Genomic DNA, 21,128 nt, shown 5'->3' with positions numbered 1-21,128 from the left:
TAAGGCTTTATGGCCAGCCGATTCTCCTCCAGGAAGTATGGAGGACCTTGTGAAGTTATTCAAGGGAGCTCGACACCGTTTTGGGCTATGGAAGATATCGGCATGCCGAGAAGGTGCTCGAGAAGCCTGGGCCATGGTGAAAATACGGTACACCGGTATTGATCCCAATCATATGGCCCGGGTCGGACCACGAGGATCCGACGGATAGGAAATTCCGGTCAGTCTGGTGTACGACCAAGTGAAGGTGGCCACCAAGTTCTCCCAACAAGATTGTAAACTAGACAGCCTGTAGAGGGTCTAGAGGAAGAAGAAGTTTTTGAGTCTAAGTAACAATGTACTTTTGTCAACAAACTTATCCCCAGCCGAATTTGTAAAATGATTGTCATGGTAGACTTTCTGCTTTGACCTCCGAAAATCCGAGCTTAGGAGTGTTTCCGAATACTATACCATAGGTAAACACCAAAGTATGTTTGGAAACAAGGCAGTACGGTCATCATTTCTTGAACAAACAAGTTGTATTCAGGGAGTTATGTTATATTACATTTGATTGTAAGAAACATCTTCCAGAGAGAATAGTTCCGTTAAGGGTTCCTTTCCCTGGGCTAGTATGCGGTTATTTGTGCATACTGAGTCTGTGATGCTAAGAAATCACAGTAGGTGTTTATACTCTGGGGCTTTGTAGTGCCGCGAGGGAAGTTTGTCTTTTACTCACCGACCAATATTCCCTTAAGAATGCTAGCTTTCGGCTTCACCCGTCTGAGGTACATGTCCGAATGACACGGCTGTAACAATCACAGAGGTGCTCCCTTTATGCCCAAGCCGAACAAACGGGAACGTAGGGCATAAGCACAAGAGCCAGGCACCCCAGCTTGGCAAAAACTTAAGTCATAAAGGTGCATATAATGATGAAGAAAAGACATATATGGATAGATGACACATATATATGGTGAGCTTGATGCTCGAAAAATAGTAACAAGAATAAGCTTCTTGTGAAAATAAGCCGCCAGGTATTGTGGGGTAAGTACATTTGAGGACGTCTACCCTTTAGGTGTACGGTTTATCCGAACACGAACTTAGAATTCGTATAGAAATGAGGCAAAAAAGGGAAAACTGTAAAAAGGAGAAAAGATAGAATGAGAAAAAGGGGATATGTGCGGACTTAGGCGTAGAATCTTCAGAGCCTTGCGGCGTTCCATGGGTTTGGCTCCAAGCGATTGTTTGAAGCGTTGCGAAGATGATAGGCTCCTCCGGTGAGAACTTCATCTATAATGAAGGGACTCTCCCATTTGGTCTTGAGCTTGTCCTTTTTCTTTTATGGTAGGCGTAAAACTAGTTCACCGACATTGTAGGTCTTTGCCCGTACTTCTCTGCTCTGGTATCACCGAGCCTGCTGTTGATAGAATGCGGAACGGGCTTTCGCGACATCGCGCTCCTCCTCCAGGCTGTCCTATCGAGCTCGGCTTCTCTCTCTTCATACATGCACACTCAAGGTGATTCAGGAATGATGTCGCAAGGCAAGACTGCCTCTGCACCATACACCATGAAAAAGGGTGTATATCCGGTCATGCGATTGGGCATGGTCCGCAGCCCCCAGAGTACGGAATCGAGTACCTCGACCCAGTGTTTATTTGATTCTTGCAGAGATCGCACTAGTCTGGGTTTGATGCCGCTCATTATCATGTCGTTAGCCCATTCGACCTGACCGTTTGTTTGAGGGTGGTATACGCAGGCGTAATCAAGCTTGATGCCCAAGTTGATGCACCAAGTTTTCACCTCGTCGGCTGTAAAGTTAGAGCCGTTGTCAGTAATAATACTGTGCGGGACACCATAACGGTGTACGACACCGGATATGAAGTCTATCACCGGTCCAGCTTCACCCGTTTTAACCGGTTTAGCTTCTATCCACTTAGTGAACTTGTCGACCATTACCAACAAGTATTTCTTCTTATGGATTCCCCCTTTAAGAGGTCCAACCATATCGAGCCCCCAGCCCTCAAAGGGCCAAGTAATGGGGATTGTTCGGAGGGCGGTAGGTGGAATGTGGCTTTGGTTAGCGAAAAGATGGCATCCAGCGCAGCGCTGCACGAGGTCTTGTGCATCTACCCAGGCTGTGGACCAAAAGAAACCCGTGTGGAAAGCTTTAGTGTAACACCCACAATGCGGCATGGTAGGTTTGTCGCAAGAGGGGTAATCTTCACACAATCCCATGTACTGAATATAAAGGGATAAAGAGTTGGCTTACAATCGCCACTTCACACAATACATAAATAACCCACACATCATCCAAAGTACAAACAAAGGTCTGACTACGGAACCAAAATAAAGGAAGACAACCCCAAATACTAGATCCCCGATCGTCTCAACTGGGCTCCACTACCAATCATCCGGAAAAGAAACATAGTAATGGCCCAAATCCTCGTCGAACTCCCACTTGAGTTCGGTAGCGTCACCTGCACTGGTATCCTCGTCACCTGCATCTGTTTGGAAGTATCCGTGAGTCACGAGGACTCGGCAATCTCACACCCGCGAGATCAAGACTATTTAAGCTTATGGGTAGGAAGAGGGTAGTGAGGTGGAGCTGCAGCAAGCACTGAGCATATATAGTGGCTAACATACGCAAATAAGAGCGAGAAGAGAAGCGATGCACAATCGAGAAGCTATAAGTGATCAAGAAGTGATCCTGAAGCTACTTACGTTCAAGCATAACACGAGACTGTGTTCTCTTCCCGGACTCCGCCGAAAAGAGACCATCACTGCTACACACGCAGTTGATTCTTTTTAATTAAGTTAAGTGTCAAGTTCTCTACAACCGGATATTAACAAATTCCCATCTGCCACATAACAACGGGCACAACTCTCGAAATTTTATACCTTGCAGGGGTGTCCCAACTTAGCCAATAACAAGCTCTCATGGTCAACGAAGGATATTCCTTCTTCCGGAAAGACTCGATCAGTCTCGGAATCCCAGTTACAAGACATTTCAACAATGGTAAAAACAAGACCAACAAAGACGCCCGATGTGCCGACAAATCCCGATAGGAGTCGCACGTATCTCGTTCTCAGGGCACACCGGATGAACACTATGTACGGCAACCGAAGATACCCCAAGTTGCCTAGGGGCGGCACCGCAAGTGGCTCTGTTTTGGACCAACACTCAGAGGAGCACTGGCCCGGGGGTTTAAAATAAAGATGACCCTTGAGTCCACGGAACCCAAGGGGAAAGGCTTAGGTGGCAAATGTTAAAACCAAGGTTGGGCCTTGCTGGAGGAGTTTTATTCAAAGCGAACTGTCAAGGGGTTCCCATAACACCCAACCGCGTAAGGAACGCAAAATCAAGGAACATAACACCGGTATGACGGAAACTAAGGCGGCAAGAGTGGAACAAAACACCAGGCATAAGGCCGAGCCTTCCACCCTTTACCAAGTATGTAGATGCATTAAAGTAAATAATATATAATAATGATATCCCAACATATCCATGTTCCAACATGGAACAAACTTCAACTTCACCTGCAACTAGCAACACTATAAGAGGGGTTGAGCAAAAGCGGTAACATAGCCAAACAACGGTTTGCTAGGAAAGGTGGATTAGAGGCTTGACATGGAAATATGGGAGGCATGACAAGCAAGTGGTAGGTAGCGCGACATAGGGATAGAGCGGACAACTAGCAAGCAAAGATAGAAGTGATTCCGAGGGTATGGTCATCTTGCCTGCAAAGTTCTCAGAGTTGTCGAAAGCTTGATCCTCGTTAGCGTACTCAACAAGTTTCTTGGTCACGCGCTCGTCTCCCAGCTCTACCCAAAGCAAGAACACAAGCAAAGGACCAACAATCAATCACAGTGCAATGCACAAGCAACATGATGCAATACATGGCATGATATGCAATGCATATGCGTGCTCCGGAAGGGAAAGAATGAACAAGGTATCAACTTGGAAAACCAAGTTTTCCGCTGGAAAGATGAGAAGATTTCGGTTGAAATCGATATAAAGATCACCGGAAACGGATGCACGGTTTGCAAATGGCAAGCAAAACAAGAATGGTGCTATTCTGCGATTAACAGCACGATGCAACTTAGAATGCAACAAGAAACTAAGCTACTGCACTCCAACATAGCAACAAAGCATATGGCCGTGATTTACAAGAGATGCTTGACAAAACATGAACACTGAGCTACGGCTAAATCACCCAAGAGCAGGTTCAAACAAGCATGGCAAAAGTGCAAAAGATATCAGCATCACAGACTTCGTGAAAAATACTAACATGTCAAAAACAACATCAGGAAGCACTATTTAGAGCAAGCAAACAACATGCTACAGGAACGTATCATAGCAAAAATAGGAATGGAATGATTCTACTAAATGCATAGGTCAAAATTCCCTTACTGATCATGAGCCAGAAAGGCATAGAAGATATGATGGCACCCATGTAAACATAGCAAGTTTTATTAACAGTTTCAGACTTAGCAGAAAAACAGAGCATGTCATAAACAAATTTATGAAGGCAACTTTGCGAGCTCCTGCCACTCACCACAAAGCATTGCATGACAAAATAAGCATACCAATAGCAAGATGCAGTGTTCAGGAAGCTAACAATGTCAATAGCAAGTTAATAGGATGCATGGATCACTAGAAAAAACCATGGCAATATTGATTAACATGTTAACATTCTGCCAGGAACATTTTATAGCAAAATTAGAGCAAGAAAATGACATGCTAGGGCACTCCATAATTGCAAAAAGGGGCATGGATGGATAGATCATAACAACATGTTCAAAACATCCTTACTAAAGTATCTCAAAATAAGCATGGATCTCACTGTAGCATCAAGTTAACGTGGCATGAAAATAACACCAGGAAAAGGACTTCGCAAACTCCTAAGTCCCTGAAAACAGCAACATCACAGAGCCTAGTTTGCATGCTTGTGCTAGTCACCACATAGATCACAAAAATACAAGACAAGCACCTCTGTAAATATGGCATGATGTAGTTCAAAACACATGTAGAGCTCATGCTCATATGACGCACACATCAAATGCAACAAAAATGACAAATCACCATGATCTGATAAGTACCAGCTCCTAACATTTTATAGCACTCTTGCATCAAAGAAAATGGCCTCACAATGTACAGCAACATGCATGTAAATGCTACTTGCATTAAGATCTCAACGAGACGAACAATTTGATATATCATATGCATTATTTGGAGCACCGAGCACCGGGATGTGATGCGATGAACAGGGGCATAAAATATTGTAGAAAAATGACTTGGAGGAATTTAAGGTCAACCTCACAGAACGGATCTAGGGTTCGTGCATGCTTTTCAAGGATCGCCAAAGATGCGCCGGAGACGGAGAAGGAGACGGTCGGCGTCAAGGGAGGAGCTCGCTGGAGAGGAGGGGTGGCCGGGGATGCCGGGCGGCGAGGTTAGCGCGGAAGCCGAGGGCGCCGCGGGGTCCGCGGAGGCTGGCGGGGCACCGGGCGGTGAAGGATGGTGGGGTCGCGCGGTGGCAGCGCATCGGCGATGGAGGCGGAGGCGGCAGGGGGCGCGGGGCGGCGCGGTGCGATGGGCCGGGCGGGCCCTCCTCGGGCTCGCCGGGCCGCGGAGGCAGGGTCTGCGGTTGGACATGTGGCGGCTCAGGAGTGGAGGGGAGCGCTGGCGCGGACGTGTCCGGCGCGGTCCGGACGCGTCCCGTGGCGAGGAGGAGCGGGGCTAGGGTTTCACCCGAATTTACGGAGGAGGCCTTTTTCTAGGTAGAGGGAGTTTGGAGTGTCCAAATGAGGTGTAGTTTTTGCCCACATGATTGTGATCTGACGACGGAGGACATGGAAGTGGTTTAGATGGGTTATTGGGCTGTTTTGGAGGGGTGTTGGGCTGCAACACACAAGAGGCCTTTGTGGTTACCCGGTTAACCGTTGGAGCATCAAACGGTCTCCAACTGGAACGAAATTTGACAAGTGGTCTACCGGTGGTGTACCAAGGCCACTTGGCAAATCTCGGTCCATTCCGAAAACGTTTAACACCTGCTCATGAAAAGAGGCAAGAGGGGTGCGCCGGTGCACGTGGGAGTGTCGGATTGCGAAACGGACAATGGGGAAAATGCTCGGATGCATGAGACGAACACAAATGCAAATGCGATGCACATGATGACATGATATGAAATGCATGACATGAACAAAAAGCAAAACAACATCAAAACCCAACCACGACGGGAAATCTCATAACTTAAAGCCGAAAATGGCAAGAGTCAGAGTTACAAATAAGGCAAGTTACATCCGGGGTGTTACATTTACTTACAAGGGCCCGGGCTACGGCATGATGGCCACCAAGACCAGTGTGTATTTCAGCCAAGAGTTGTCGTCCCTCATCTTCGGAGATACATCGTTGAAAGACCTCAGCAGTACTTTTCTTGTATAGTTCTCCTTCATGAACTTTGTAGGCTTTCGAACGTCGAATGATGCGATGGGCCTCAGTCTGATCCACAGGGATCTCATTCCTAGTGAGCTAGGCAAGGAAAGGCTCGGTCCATGGGGCAATTACAACCATAATTTCATGGCCAATGTTGTTATTTAGGTGCCTGAGCCCCCGATAATATCGGGACTATTTTTGGAATCGGGGGGCTATGATCGGCTCCGGGTCGGTGCTCCCGTTCTCGTCCTGCCACACCACGGGTGGCTTGAAGACCCTTTCCACAAAGGTGTTAGGTGGGACGGGGTCGTGTTTAGCACCCATGCGAGCAAGGATGTCCCCGGCTTGATTACTCTCTCGAGCCACGTGATGAAACTCGAGGCCCTCGAACTGAGCTGATATTTGGAGTACGGCGTTGCGGTAGGCCGCCATCTTCAGATCTTTTGCGTCGAAGTGTCCATTTATTTGGGATATTGTGAGGTTGGAATCCCCGCGCACCTCAAGGCGTTGTATGCCCATGGAGACAGTCATCCCGAGACCGTGCAATAGGGCCTCGTATTCGGTTACATTGTTAAACTCTGTATACAGTATTTGGAGCACGTACGAACTATGTCTCCTGTGGGGGATGTCAAGACGACACCAGGCCCAGTCCGTCTAACATTTTAGAGCCGTCAAAGTGCATCACCCAGTTGGAATACATGCCATACTCTTTAGGGAGTTCGACCTCAATCCATTCGGCGACGAAGTCAGCCAACACTTGAGATTTAATGGCTCGTGGTGGTTTGTACGTTATTTCAAATGGTAGGAGCTCAATGGCCCATTTGGCAATCCTACCGGTGGTGTCCCAGTTGTTTATAATATCGTTTAGTGGTACTTCGGAGGCCACCGTGATTGAGCATTCTTGGAAGTAATGTCGTAGCTTGCGGGATGCCATAAAGACCGCATATACTATCTTCTGATAATGCGGGTATCGGGTTTTGCATGGTGTGAGGACCGTTGATACATAATATACTGGTTTCTGGAGTGGGAATTTATGTCCTTCCTCTTCTCGTTCGACGACGAGCACCGCACTCACCACCTGGTGATTTGCCGATATGTAAAGCAGCATTGGTTCACCAACGTTTGGTGCAGCCAGGATGGGGTTGCTTGCTAGCAAAGTTTTTATTTCCTCCAGCCCATCTGTTGCAGCATCTGTCCACACAAAGTGGTCGGTGCGTCGGAGCAGGCAATATAGTGGCAACACCTTTTCTCCTAATCTGGAGATAAAGCGGCTAAAGGCTGCCACACACCCGGCTAGTTTTTGGACCTGTTTGAGGTCTGTTGGTGTAGCCAATTGTGACAAAGCTCGGATTTTGGCTGGGTTTGCCTCAATTCCTCTATTGGAAACAATGAAGCCCAGCAGTTTTCCAGCGGGGACGCCTGAGACACATTTTTGCGGATTGAGCCTCATGTCATATGTATGGAGGTTATCGAATGTGAGATGCAGGTCGTCTACTAGTAACTCGACGTGCTTAGTTTTGATGACGATGTCATCCACATATGCTTCGACCGTCTTGCCGATTTGTTTCTCCAGGCATGTTTGAATCATGCATTGGTAGGTGGCACTAGCGTTTTTCAGCCCGAAGGGCATGGTGTTAAAGCTGAAAGGCACATATGGGGTAATGAATGTCGTTGCGGCTCGATCAGACTCCTTCATTTTGATTTGATAGTATCCGGAGTATGCGTTGAGGAAACACAATGAGCCGTGTCCGCAGTAGCATCAATGATCTGATTGATGTGGGGAGGGGGAAGGGATCCCTGGGGCAGGCCTTGTTGAGGTCTTTGAAATCGACGCATAGGTGCCAGGATTTATCCTTCGTTGGTACCATCAGCAGGTTTGCTAGCCAGTCCGGGTGTTTTATTTCTCTGATGAACTTGGCCTCAATTAACTTGGCTAGTTCCTCCCCCATAATTTGTCGTTTGGGTTTGGAAAAGCGCCGTAGTGTTTGCTTGACTGGCTTGTATCCCTTTAATATATTGACGCTGTGTTTGGCCAATCTACATGGGATTCCTGGCATATCATAAGGGTGCCAGGTGAATATGTCCCAGTTCTTGCACAGGAACGCGCGTAATGCGGCGTCAACCATCGGGTCTAGCTGTGCTGCGATGGAAGCTGTCTTCTTGGGGTCCGTCGGGTGAACTTGAAATTTAACTATTTCGTCTACTGGTTTGAAGGAGGTGGATTTGGGCCATCTATCAAGGATTACATCATCCCTATCCACCGTGGAACGCGGTGCGGTGAGTTCCTCGGCCGCTAGAGCATCGGACAATGCCTCAAGGGCTAGGGATGTGGTTTTATTTTTGGCGTGGAGTACTATGTCCGTGATACGTCTCCAACGTATCTATAATTTTTTATTGCTCCATGCTATATTATCTACTGTTTTGGAAATTATTGGGCTTTATTATCCACCTTTATATTATTTTTGGGACTAACCTATTAACCGGAGGCCTAGCCCAGAATTGCTGTTTTTTTGCCTGTTTTAGGGTTTCGAAGAAAAGGAATATCAAACGGAGTCCAAACAGAATGAAACCTTTGGGAACGTGATTTTCTCATCGAATACAACTCAGGAGACTTGGACCCTACGTCAAGGCACACAACAGGAGGCCACAAGGTAGGGGGCGCACCTGCCTACCCCAGGCGTGCCCTCCACCCTCGTGGGCCCCCTGTTGCTCCACCGACGTACTTCTTCCTCCTATATATATCCATGTACCCCCAAACGATCAGATACGGAGCCAAAACCCTAATTCCACCGCCACAACTTTCTGTATCCATGAGATCCCATCTTGGGTCCTGTTCCGGAGCTCCGCCGGAGGGGGCATCGATCACGGAGGGCTTCTACATCAACACCATAGCCTCTCCGATGAAGTGTGAGTAGTTTACCCCAGACCTACGGGTCCATAGTTAGTAGCTAGATGGCTTCTTCTCTCTTTTTGGATCTCAATACAATGTTCTCCCCCTCTCTTGTGGAGAACTATTCGATGTAATCTTCTTTTTGCGGTGTGTTTGTTGAGACCGATGAATTGTGTGTTTATAATCAAGTCTATCTATGAATAACATTTTAATCTTCTCTGAATTATTTTATGTATGATTGGTTATCTTTGCAAGTCGCTTTGAATTATCAGTTTGGTTTGGCCTACTAGATTGATCTTTCTTGCAATGGGAGAAGTGCTTAGCTTTGGGTTCAATCTTGCGGTGTCCTTTCCCGGTGACAGTAAGGGCAGCAAGGCATGTATTGTATTGTTGCCATCGAGGATAACAAGATGGGGTTTTCTTCATATTGCATGAGTCTATCCCTCTACATCATGTCATCTTGCTTAAGGCATTACTCTGTTTTTAACTTAATACTCTAGATGCATGCTGGATAGTGGTCGATGAGTGGAGTAATAGTAGTAGATGCAGGCAGGAGTCGGTCTACTTGTCTCGGACGTGATGCCTATATACATGATCATACCTAGATATTCTCATAACTATGCTCAATTCTATCAATTGCTCAACAGTAATTTGTTCACCCACCGTAGAATACTTATGCTCTCAAGAGAAGCCACTAATGAAACTTATGGCCCCCGAGTCTATGTTTATCATATTGATTTCCTACTACTTAGTTATTTCCTTTGCTATAGACTTTGCCTTTATTTTACTTTGCATCTTTTATCATGAAAATACCAAAAATATTATCTTATCATATCTATCAGATCTCACTCTCGTAAGTGGCCCTATAGGGATTGACAACCCCTATTTGCGTTGGTTGCGAGGATTTATTCGTTTTGTGCAGGTGCGAGGGACTCGCGCGTAGCCTCCTACTGGATTGATACCTTGGTTCTCAAAACTGAGGGAAATACTTACGCTGCTTTGTTGCATCATCCCTTCCTCTTCGGGGAAAACCAACGCAGTGCTAAAAGAGGTAGCAAGCAGGATTTCTGGCGCCGTTGCCGGGGAGGTCTACTCAAAAGTCAACATACCAAGTACCCATCACATATCCTTATCTCCCACATTACATTATTTGCCATTTGCCTCTCGTTTTCCTCTCCCCCACTTCACCCTTGCCGTTTTATTCGCCCTCTCTCTCTATCCTCCCTCTCTATTTGCCTCTTTTTGCCTGCTTGCTTTTTGTTTGCTTCCGTGTTATTTTGCTTGCTTGTCGTTATGGATAGTCCCTTATCTTCTACGTTGTCTCCCGAGAATGAAATTCTAAATTTCAAGCAAAGGGAGGGTGAAAATCTAAAAGATGCTTGGCATAGAATTTGCAATGCTCAAAATAGATCTACTAGGAAGCAATCTACTACCATTCTCCTTCGCAATTTTTATGTAGGCATTACTCCTTGGCATTGTTGTGTTCTTGATACTATTACCGGAGGGAACTTTTTGGGTAGCCATACTTTTGATTCTTATAATGCTATGTTAGGTTTATTTGGCTCACCCCCCTCTCTTGGTTAATGGAACTATATTAACTCTGGAGCATGTAATGAAAAGGCTTGAGATTATTGAAAATAAGGTTGCTACCATAGAGTTAATTTAAAATTTGGATAAAAATATCCACAACCGAATCTCTCAATATGGATCTAAAGTAGGAGTTACTTTGAAAGATATTAAAGAAAAGGAACCCATAGTTAATGAGAAAATAAATCACGATTCTGTTAGGATCGATAAACTTGAGAATATTATTACCAACTTGGGAACCGCTTTTTCTTCCATAAAGAATACTCCAAATCCTTCCACCAAATTTGCCAAGCTTACGTACGTTCCTAAAAAATAAGGGTGAATCATCTAGTAAGGAAAATGCGGATCTCAAATCTATAAGTGTTCACCCCAATCTTTTTGCTATCATTAAGGAACCATTTGTTACAAATGAATTTTTCGATCTTTTGCCTAAAAGTTTGATAATCAATAAAAATAAAGAAATTCCTAAAGATGGTATATGCCTCATTGAAGAATTGCCTACCAAAGATGGCAATACCTAGATCTATTCTTGCTTGTTATTCCTATCTAGGGGCGTTAAACGATAGCGCTTGTTGGGAGGCAACCCAATTTTAGTTTTATTCCTTGCTTTTTTTTATCCTGTTTAGTAATAAATAATTTATCTAGCCTCTGTTTTGTTTGTGTTTTTTGTGTTTAATTAGTGTTTGTGCCAAGTAGAACCGTTGGGAAGACTTGGGGAATGTCTTGTTGAACTTGCTGTGAAAAACAGAAACTTTAGCACTCACGAGAACTGCTGTCATTTTTATTTGGAGAGTGATATTTAGTTAATTCTTTTTGAAGATGATTAATAGATAAATTAATCACGTCCAGAAATTTATTTTAGAATTTTTGGGGTTCCAGATCTTGCGCTAGCTACAGATTACTACAGACTGTTCTGTTTTTGACAGATTCTTTTTTCATGTGCCATTTGCTTATTTTGATGAATCTATGGCTAGTAAAATAGTTTATAAACCATATAGAAGTTTGAATACAGTAGGTATAACACCAATAAAAATAAATAATGAGTTCATTACAGTACCTTGAAGTGGTCTTTTATTTTATTTCGCTAACGGAGCTCACGAGATTTTCTACTTTAAGTTTTGTGTTGTGAAGTTTTCAAGTTTTGGGTAAAGATTTGATGGATTATGGAACAAGGAGTGGCAAGAGCCTAATCTTGGGGATTCCCATGGCACCCCCAAGATAATATAAGGACACCTACAAGCCAAAGCTTGTGGATGCCCCGGAAGGCATCCCCTCTTTCGTCTACTTCTATCGGTAACTTTACTTGGAGCTATATTTTTATTTACCACATGATATGTGTTTTGCTTGGAGCGTCTTGTATGATTTGAGTCTTTGCTTGTTAGTTTACCACAATCATCCTTGCTGTACACACCTTTTGAGAGAGCCATACATGATTTGGAATTTGTTAGAATACTCTATGTGCTTCGCTTATATCTTTTGAGTTATATAATTTTGCTCTAGTACTTCACTTATATCTTTTAGAGCACGGTGGTGGATTTGTATTATAGAAACTATTGATCTCTCATGCTTCACTTAGATTATTTTGAGAGTATTAATAGCATGGTGATTTGCTTAAAATCCTAATATACTAGGTATTCAAGATTAGTAAAATTTTCTTAAGAGTGTTTTGAATACTATGATAAGTTTGATACTTGATAATTGTTTTGAGATATGAAGATGGTGACATTAAAGTCATGCTAGTTGAGTAATTGTGAATTTGAGAAATACTTGTGTTGAAGTTTGTGATTCCCGTAGCATGCACGTATGGTAAACCGTTATGTGATGAAGTCGGAGCATGATTTATTTATTGATTGTCTTCCTTATGAGTGGCAGTCGGGGACAAGCGATGGTCTTTTCCTACCAATCTATCCCCCTAGGAGCATGCGCGTAATACTTTGCTTTGATAACTTGTAGATTTTTTCAATAAGTATATGAGTTCTTTATGACTAATGTTGAGTCCATGGATTATATGCACTCTCACCCTTCCACCTTTGCTAGCCTCTCTAATACCATGCACCTTTCGTCGGTATCATACACCCACCATATACCTTCCTCAAAACAGCCACCATACCTACCTATTATGGCATTTCCATAGCCATTCCGAGATATATTTCCATGCAACTTTCCACCGTTCCGTTTATTATGACACACTCCATAATTGTCATATTGCTTAGCATGATCATGTAGTTGACATCGTATTTGTGGCAAAGCCACCATTCATAATTCTTTCATACAAGTCAGTCATGAGTCATTGCATATCCCGGTACACCGCCGGAGGCATTCACATAGAGTCCTATTTTGTTCTAAGTATCGAGTTGTAATTGTTGAGTTGTAAGAAAAATAAAAGTGTGATGATCATCATTATTAGAGCATTATCCGAGTGAGCAAAGGATGATGGAGACTATGATTCCCCCACAAGTCGGGATGAGACTCCGGACGAAAAAAAAGGAAAGAAAAGAGGCCATAAAAAAGAGAAAAGACCCAAATAAAAAAATAATAAATAGAAAAAAATGAGAGAAAAAGAGAGAATGGACAATGTTACTATCCTTTTACCACACTTGTGCTTCAAACTAGCACCATGATCTTCATAGTAGAGAGTCTCTCATGTTATCACTTTCATATACTAGTGGGAATCTTTCATTATAGAACTTGGCTTGTATATTCCAATGATGGGCTTCCTCAAATTGCCCTAGGTCTTCATGAGCAAGCAAGTTGGATGCACACCCCTTAGTTTCTTTTTGAGCTTTCATATACTTATGGCTCTAGTGCATCCGTTGCATGGCAATCCCTACTCACTCACATTGATATCTATTGATGGGCATCTCCATAGCCCGTTGATACGCCTAGTTGATGTGAGACTATCTTCTCCCTTTTTGTCTTCTCCACAACCACCATTCTATTCCACCTATAGTGCTATATCCATGGCTCACGCTCAGGTATTGCGTGAAAATTGAAAAAGTTTTGAGAATGTCAAAAGTATGAAACAATTGCTTGGCTTGTCATCAGGGTTGTGCATGATTTAAATATTTTGTGTGGTGAAGATAGAGCATAGCCAGACTATATGATTTGGTAGGGATAACTTTCTTTAGCCATGTTATTTTGAGAAGACATAATTGCTTTGTTAGTATGCTTGAAGTATTATTATTTTTATGCCAATATGAACTTTTGTCTTGAATCTTTCGGATCTGAATATTCATACCACAATTAAGAAGAATTACATTAAAATTATGCCAAGTAGCACTCCGCATCAAAAATTCTATTTTTATCATTTACCTACTCGAGGACGAGCATGAATTAAGCTTGGGGATGCTCGATACGTCTCCAACGTATCTATAATTTTTGATTGCTCCATGCTATATTATCTATTGTTCTGGACATTATTGGGCTTTATTATCCACTTTTATATTATTTTTGGGACTAACCTATTAACCGGAGGCCCAGCCCAGAATTGCTGTTTTTCCCTGTTTTAGGGTTTCGAAGAAAAGGAATATCAAACGGAGTCCAAACGGAATGAAACCTTCGGGAACGTGATTTTCTCATCGAATACAACACAGGAGACATGGACCCTACGTCAAGGCACACAACAGGAGGCCACGAGGTAGGGTGGCGTGCTTGCCTACCCCAGGCGCGCCCTCCACCCTCATGGGCCCCCTGTTGCTCCACCGACGTACTTCTTCCTCCTATATATATCCACGTACCCCCAAACGATCAGATACGGAGCCAAAACTCTAATTCCACCGCCGCAACTTTCTGTATCCACGAGGTCCCATCCTGGGGCCTGTTCCGGAGCTCCGCCGGAGGGGGCATCGATCACGGAGGGCTTCTACATCAACACCATAGCCTCTCAGATGAAGTGTGAGTAGTTTACCTCAGACCTACAGGTCGATAGTTAGTAGCTAGATGGCTTCTTCTCTCTTTTTGGATCTCAATACAATGTTCTCCCCCTCTCTTGTGTAGAACTATTCGATGTAATCTTCTTTTTGCGGTGTGTTTGTTGAGGCCGATGAATTGTGGGTTTATGATCAAGTCTATCTATGAATAATATTTGAATCTTCTCTGAATTCTTTTATGTATGATTGGTTATCTTTGCAAGTCTCTTCGAATTATCAATTTGGTTTGGCCTACTAGATTGATCTTTCTTGCAATGGGAGAAGTGCTTATCTTTGGGTTCAATCTTGCGGTGTCCTTTCCCGGTGACAGTAAGGGCAGCAAGGCACGTATTGTATTGTTGCCATCGAGGATAACAAGATGGGGTTTTCTTCATATTGCATGAGTCTATCCCTCTACATCATGTCACCTTGCTTAAGGCGTTACTCTGTTTTTAACTTAATACTCTAGATGCATGCTGGATAGCGGTCGATGAGTGGAGTAATAGTAGTAGATGCAGGCAGGAGTCGGTCTAGTTGTCTCAGACGTGATGCCTATATACATGATCATACCTAGATATTCTCATAACTATGCTCAATTCTGTTAATTGCTCAACAGTAATTTGTTCACCCACCGTAGAATACTTATGCTCTCAAGAGAAGCCACTAGTGAAACCTATGGCCCCAGGGTCTATCTTTATCATATTGATCTCCTACTATTAGTTATTTCCTTTGCTATTTACTTTGCCTTTATTTTACTTTGCATCTTTTATCATAAAAATACCAAAAATATTATCTTATCATATCTATCAGATCTCACTCTCGTAAGTGGCCCTATAGGGATTGACAACCCTTATTTGCGTTGGTTGCTAGGATTTATTCGTTTTGTGCAGGTGCGAGGGACTCGCGCATAGCCTCCTACTGGATTGACACCTTGGTTCTCAAAACTGAGGGAAATACTTACGCTACTTTGCTACATCATCCCTTCCTCTTCGGGGAAAACCACCGCAGTGCTAAAAGAGGTAGCAGTCTGGATCACTAAAGATAGTGATAACACCATTGGGCCCGAGCGTTTTGAGCTTCATATACCCGTAATGAGGTATAGCTTGAAAGCGTGTGAATGCATCTCGCCCTAACAGGGCATGATATCCTCTGTTAAAAGGGGCCACCTGGAAGATTATCTCTTCGGACCTATAGTTTTCTGGTGTGCCGAATACCACATCCAGCTTAATTTTCCCCGAGCATCCTGCTTCCCTGCTGGGAATGATTCCCTAAAGGATGTATTTCTCTGCTCAATGCGACTCCTGTCCATTTGCATTTTATTGAGTGTGTCCTCGTAGATGAGGTTCAGTCCGCTGCCACCGTCCATTAGTACTTTGGTAAGCCGAAAACCGTCCACAATGGGGTTGAGGACGAGAGCAGTTGGTTCCCGGACTGAGCGGGATCTTGGTTCGTCATTGGCATTAAAAGTAATTGCCGTATCATTCCAAGGGTTTATTGCTGCTACATGGCAGACTTCGACAAGGTCGCGAAGCGCCCGTTTGCGCCGATTATTTGATGAGAAGGTCTCGAAGACTATGAGTACTTCAGGATCGTGTTCCGAAGAGTACTCTTCTGGTGTAGTATTGGTGAGGATACCCTCACCTCTCTTGGCCACCTGCCGGAGTACCAACATGCCCATATGAAGTGAATTGGTTTGGTATTGCCGTCATATGTATTTGACACAGCCTGTCGAGCCATTCTTGGAAGACAGTTCTGTGTCCCATAAAGGGCTCGAATTTCTTGTCCACGGGATGATGATTAGGTGCCCCGTGAGGGTGCACCCTTTTTGCCTGTCCAGGAGATGGCCTAAAGGCCTGCGGTTCCCAGCGGGCTGTCTGAGTTTTCCAGGCGCTTTCATTGCGCAGTACTTCTGTACTATGCGTGCCAAATCTGCAAAGTGCAGGACACGACGGCAATTGAGTGCATTAAGGATTCCCTCGTCCGTAGAGTTGTTGCAAAATACTGAAATTGCATCATCGTCACGGTAGTCCTTTATCTTGTTTTTAACAAGGAGGAATCGAGCCCAAAAGTGGTGGACTGTTTCTCGAGGCTGCTGCCGCACATGCATTAGGTCGCATATGTCCAGAGAGCCGGAGTTGCTTGGAGAATATTGCTTGTGGTGGGTGGGCGGGTTCGAATTTGCACCTTGGCCCACCGTGGAGTCCGGAGCTTGAAGAATTTCCGAGGATACCAGCCCAGGACCTGGAGTGTCTGGGGAATTCTCAGGCTAGACGCCCGATTTTGTGTTGTAAGGACAGGGAGTGTCCTCTGGAGGGTGGGTATCCGGTTCTCTGGGTTCGGAAATCCGAACATAGTTGGTTCTCAACGTAGGAAAGGAGTTATTGTCAGCCTGTTCCTCCACAACCAATACCTGATGGGTGACCCACGGAGATTTAATTTCTCTCCGGTTGGGTTTAAGCCCTATCCGATCATATTCAGTTGAGACTCCCAGGGCGGTGATGCGATCTAGCAATTTGTTCAAAGATGATAAACCTGTCGGGTCCATCTTGACGGAATATTCGGGGCTGATGCGAAGGGGATTTTCGGTGACTTGGGGGCTTGCCTTCGGCTTAATGGCCGGACGGGAACACACAGTTAAGTCGTGGAGCTGGAGGGTTTGCCCTGGAATTAGGGCTCCTTCGGAAGTGATACTGCCATCGATGACAAGGCGAGCCATCGATCCTTCAGTTGACGCTACAGAGGAACTCTCAATGAAAGCACCAATGTCGGTGTCAAAACTGGCAGATCCCGGGTAGGGGGTCCTGTTGGGGATATAGCTATCAGTTATGACTCGCCCAGGAGGGGCCGGGTCAGCCCCAATGGCGGGTCACAAAGGGAGCCCAGTAAACATTCAAGGCGATAGTTTATTAAATCTTATAGAAGGCCTAAAGGCCTAGAGGCGGCTTAAGGCCCAATATTGTAAACCGCCGTATGTAAGGAAAGACTTGTAAGGAAAGGCATGTAAAAGAAGTCACCGAGCCGGACACGATTTATGAGCCGGCCGGGACTCTGTAGGCCACCAGGCGTCAACCCGTGTATATAAGGGGACGACCCGGTGGCGGCTTAGGGCAAGAAACAAGAAATCTATAACCAAGCCAGCGAACTAGCCTCTTGGTGATCGAAACCCCAGCAATATCAACACAACTAGATGTAGGCTTTTACCTTCATCGTAAGGGGCAGAACTAGTATAAAATATCTCGTGTCCTTTGTCCCGATTAACCCCTTTAAGCTTCCTAGTTGTGATGGCCCTACGACTAAGTCCTTTTGCTAGGACATCTGCCGTGAAAATTCCACGACAGTTGGCGCCCATCATGGGGCCAGCGCACGGTGGATTTGAGTTCTTGAAGGGCAACTTCGAAGGGCTCAAGGGATACGCTGTGGGCTAGATGACCAAGAGTCGTCACGGCAAGCTCTACATCGACGACGAAGGCTGGGGCCTCGAGGCCGGCTCAATTGAGTACGAGTAGCGGGTCCCCTTCGGCGGAATTCATGTCTTCATCGGCCGGATCGGCGAATCGAGCCCTGAGCCGGACGTCCACACCAACCTCGTCGAAACGGCTCAGCGCGCGAGGTCCACTCGTGTTCAATCTATCGTGAAGCATGCCTTCGTAGGTTGCATCCACGGCGGTGAATACTCTGAAGGATCGGTGGATGGCGGTGAGACGGCCATCTGTTCTGATGCTGCATCATCAACGGGCGAGATGGACTCTTTGTATCAGCTGCAGGATGGCATGCTCGGGGGCTATTCCGATGGCGGCAGTATTCAGACCCCTTTGAGCCGCCGAATCGGGCCGGAGTCTTCATGGCAGGCACGCAGCCCGGGCAGAATTCCACAGCTGCAGTAGCAACAACCACCGGGTCGGCCATAGTCGGGTCAGGAGACCCCGCGCGCCCCCTGGCTCAGATTCTAATGGACCTCACAGATAAGCTGACGGCTCTGTTGACTGCCATGGTGGAGCCGGCGGATAAGGTTCGGCACGACGCGGAGGTGGCACGCGTACATGAAGAGACGGTACAAGCTAAGGAGAATTCAGCAGCAGAAGAAGTCAGGATGGCCGTGGAGCGGGCGGCTTTGGGCGCTCATGCTCAGCAGCTTCAAGTGGAGACTTTCCGGCTCTCGGTGGATCTGAACACATCAAACGAGGTCATGAGAAGAAGGCATCAGAAAACTCAGTCACGGCTACCTCTGACACTCGATCCTAGGAACCTTGTCCATACGCCCAGGGCCGGCCCAAGTAGCCCGCCAGAGGAAAATCAGATCACGACACCCGGGGCACCGGTTCAGCCACGCGCCATGGAACCACCTCGTGTACATACCGCTCCACCTCATTATGTGCCAACACCACCGGGTCACTTCTCCAATCCTTTGGAAAACCTCATTGCTGCGTCGGCTCGTTTGGCGGCTCTCCCAATGGAAGTCGACTCTCCGGCGGCAATCGAAACACGAAGCGTGAGAGAACTTCTTCAAGCAGCTCTAGCGCAGCAGGATGCGTACTCTTACAGTCGAGACAGGATCCATTCGACCCCTCGCTCGAGCCGGAGCCCAAGCTACAGTAGACATATGGATTTAGCTGATATGTCAAGCAATGCTCAACACCGCAACCGGCCGCACAGGCATGAGCCGGCACAGGCTGGAGCCCTTAACTTAGCTTATCAGGAGAGGATCCGACAAGAGGCTGAGCGAGCGGTTCAACTGGCAGCGGAGCAGGCAGCTCATCAGACTTTTCCGGCTTATCCAGCAACCTCTGTTGAGGCAGGAGTGGCCACAAGAACCGGAGGTGTCCCTTGCCTGGTGCCAGCCATATGTAATGAGAGTTTGCCAAAGGACTTCAAGGGGCCTCGTAAGGTGCCTAATTACACGGCCGACTTGTAGCCTGGGGCCTGGATTGAGAGTTATGAGATGGCAATGGAGCTGTTGGAGGTCAGCGACGCGGCAATGGCTAAGTATTTCACTATGATGTTGGATGGAACAGCTCGCACTTGGCTAAAAGGATTGCCCCCCAATTCCATCGGCTCATGGGCGGAGTTAAAAGCCTGGTTCATTCAGAACTTCAAGGACACATGCAAACAACCTATGTCAATCCTGGACCTGACTAATTGTAAACAAGAGGAAGGTGAGTCCACAACCCATTGGGTGCGCCGGGTCAAAGGGATAATTCATTTATCTGATAAGATGGATGCCGGCTCGGCAGTCTTAATGTTGGAGAAAAATTGCCATTTTGAACCTCTGAAGTAGAAGCTGGGGCGGCTTAAACGTGACTGCAATGACATGGGCCAGTTGATGGCGGCTCTCATCAAGTATGCTGATTCTGATAGTACCAAGGACCTGTGTCTGATGAAGAAAAGACAGGGAAGGGAAAGAAGAACGGCAACGGCAAGGGTCACCAGCATAACCCGGCGAATCAAGGAGGTAATAAACGTAAGGCTGACAAATTTGTGGCTAACACCAATGCGCAGGGCAACAATCAACGGTGCAAGGGTAGGCAACCCCCTCGGTCGGGCGGGTCAGGTCCCACCCTTGAGCAACTATTGAACGAACCTTGTCCAAGACACGGCACCCGGGAGAAGACAGCCACCCATCTGTGGAAGGACTGCACAATCATGAAGGCGTTTAAAAATTCAAATGCATTTGATTGAAGTCATGTCCCTAGCGGCGGTTCAGGTGGATGCGGCTTTCATGGCCCGGGCGCCGGTTCAGGTGGAGGCGGCTTTCACGGTCAGGGTCATACGGGTAACCAGGGAGGTTATAATCCACAACCCGGCCAAGGTAATCAGCAGCAACAGTCCGGATATCAGAGCAACCCAAAACAGTTGAATAGTGGGCAATATCATGTATTTACCACTAGCTTGTGCAAGAGAGGGACCAGAAGCTTCACAAGAGGGCTGTCAATGCTGTTGAGCCGGCGATTCCGCGTTACTTACGGTGGTCAGAACAGCCTATTGTGTGGAGCAGAGAGGATCATCCTCCCCGGTTTGATAATCCAAGCCACTTGGCCTTGGTAGTGGCGCCTCAGGTTGGTGGATATAAATTCACTAAAGTGCTCATGGATGGAGGCAGTAGCATCAACATCCTCTACTATGAGACGTTTCGTCAGATGGGGTTGACTGATAAAAGTCTTAAGCAATCCAACATTGTTTTTCACGGTGTGGTACCTGGCAAGTCGGCATACCCGGTTGGTAAGATTGAACTGGAAGTAGCCTTTGGGGATGAATATTATTCCAGAGCGGAGAAATTAACCTTTGAGGTGGTTAAGATCAAAAGCCCATATCATGCTTTGTTTGGGCGGCCGGCTTA

The sequence above is a fragment of the Triticum urartu genome, chromosome 5A (genome assembly GCF_056163025.1).
Source record: "Triticum urartu cultivar PI428250 chromosome 5A, HENAU_Tu73, whole genome shotgun sequence".
Classification (NCBI taxonomy): domain Eukaryota; kingdom Viridiplantae; phylum Streptophyta; class Magnoliopsida; order Poales; family Poaceae; genus Triticum; species Triticum urartu.
The sequence above is the reverse complement of the archived record's forward strand: the minus strand, read 5'-3'. Positions refer to the sequence as shown.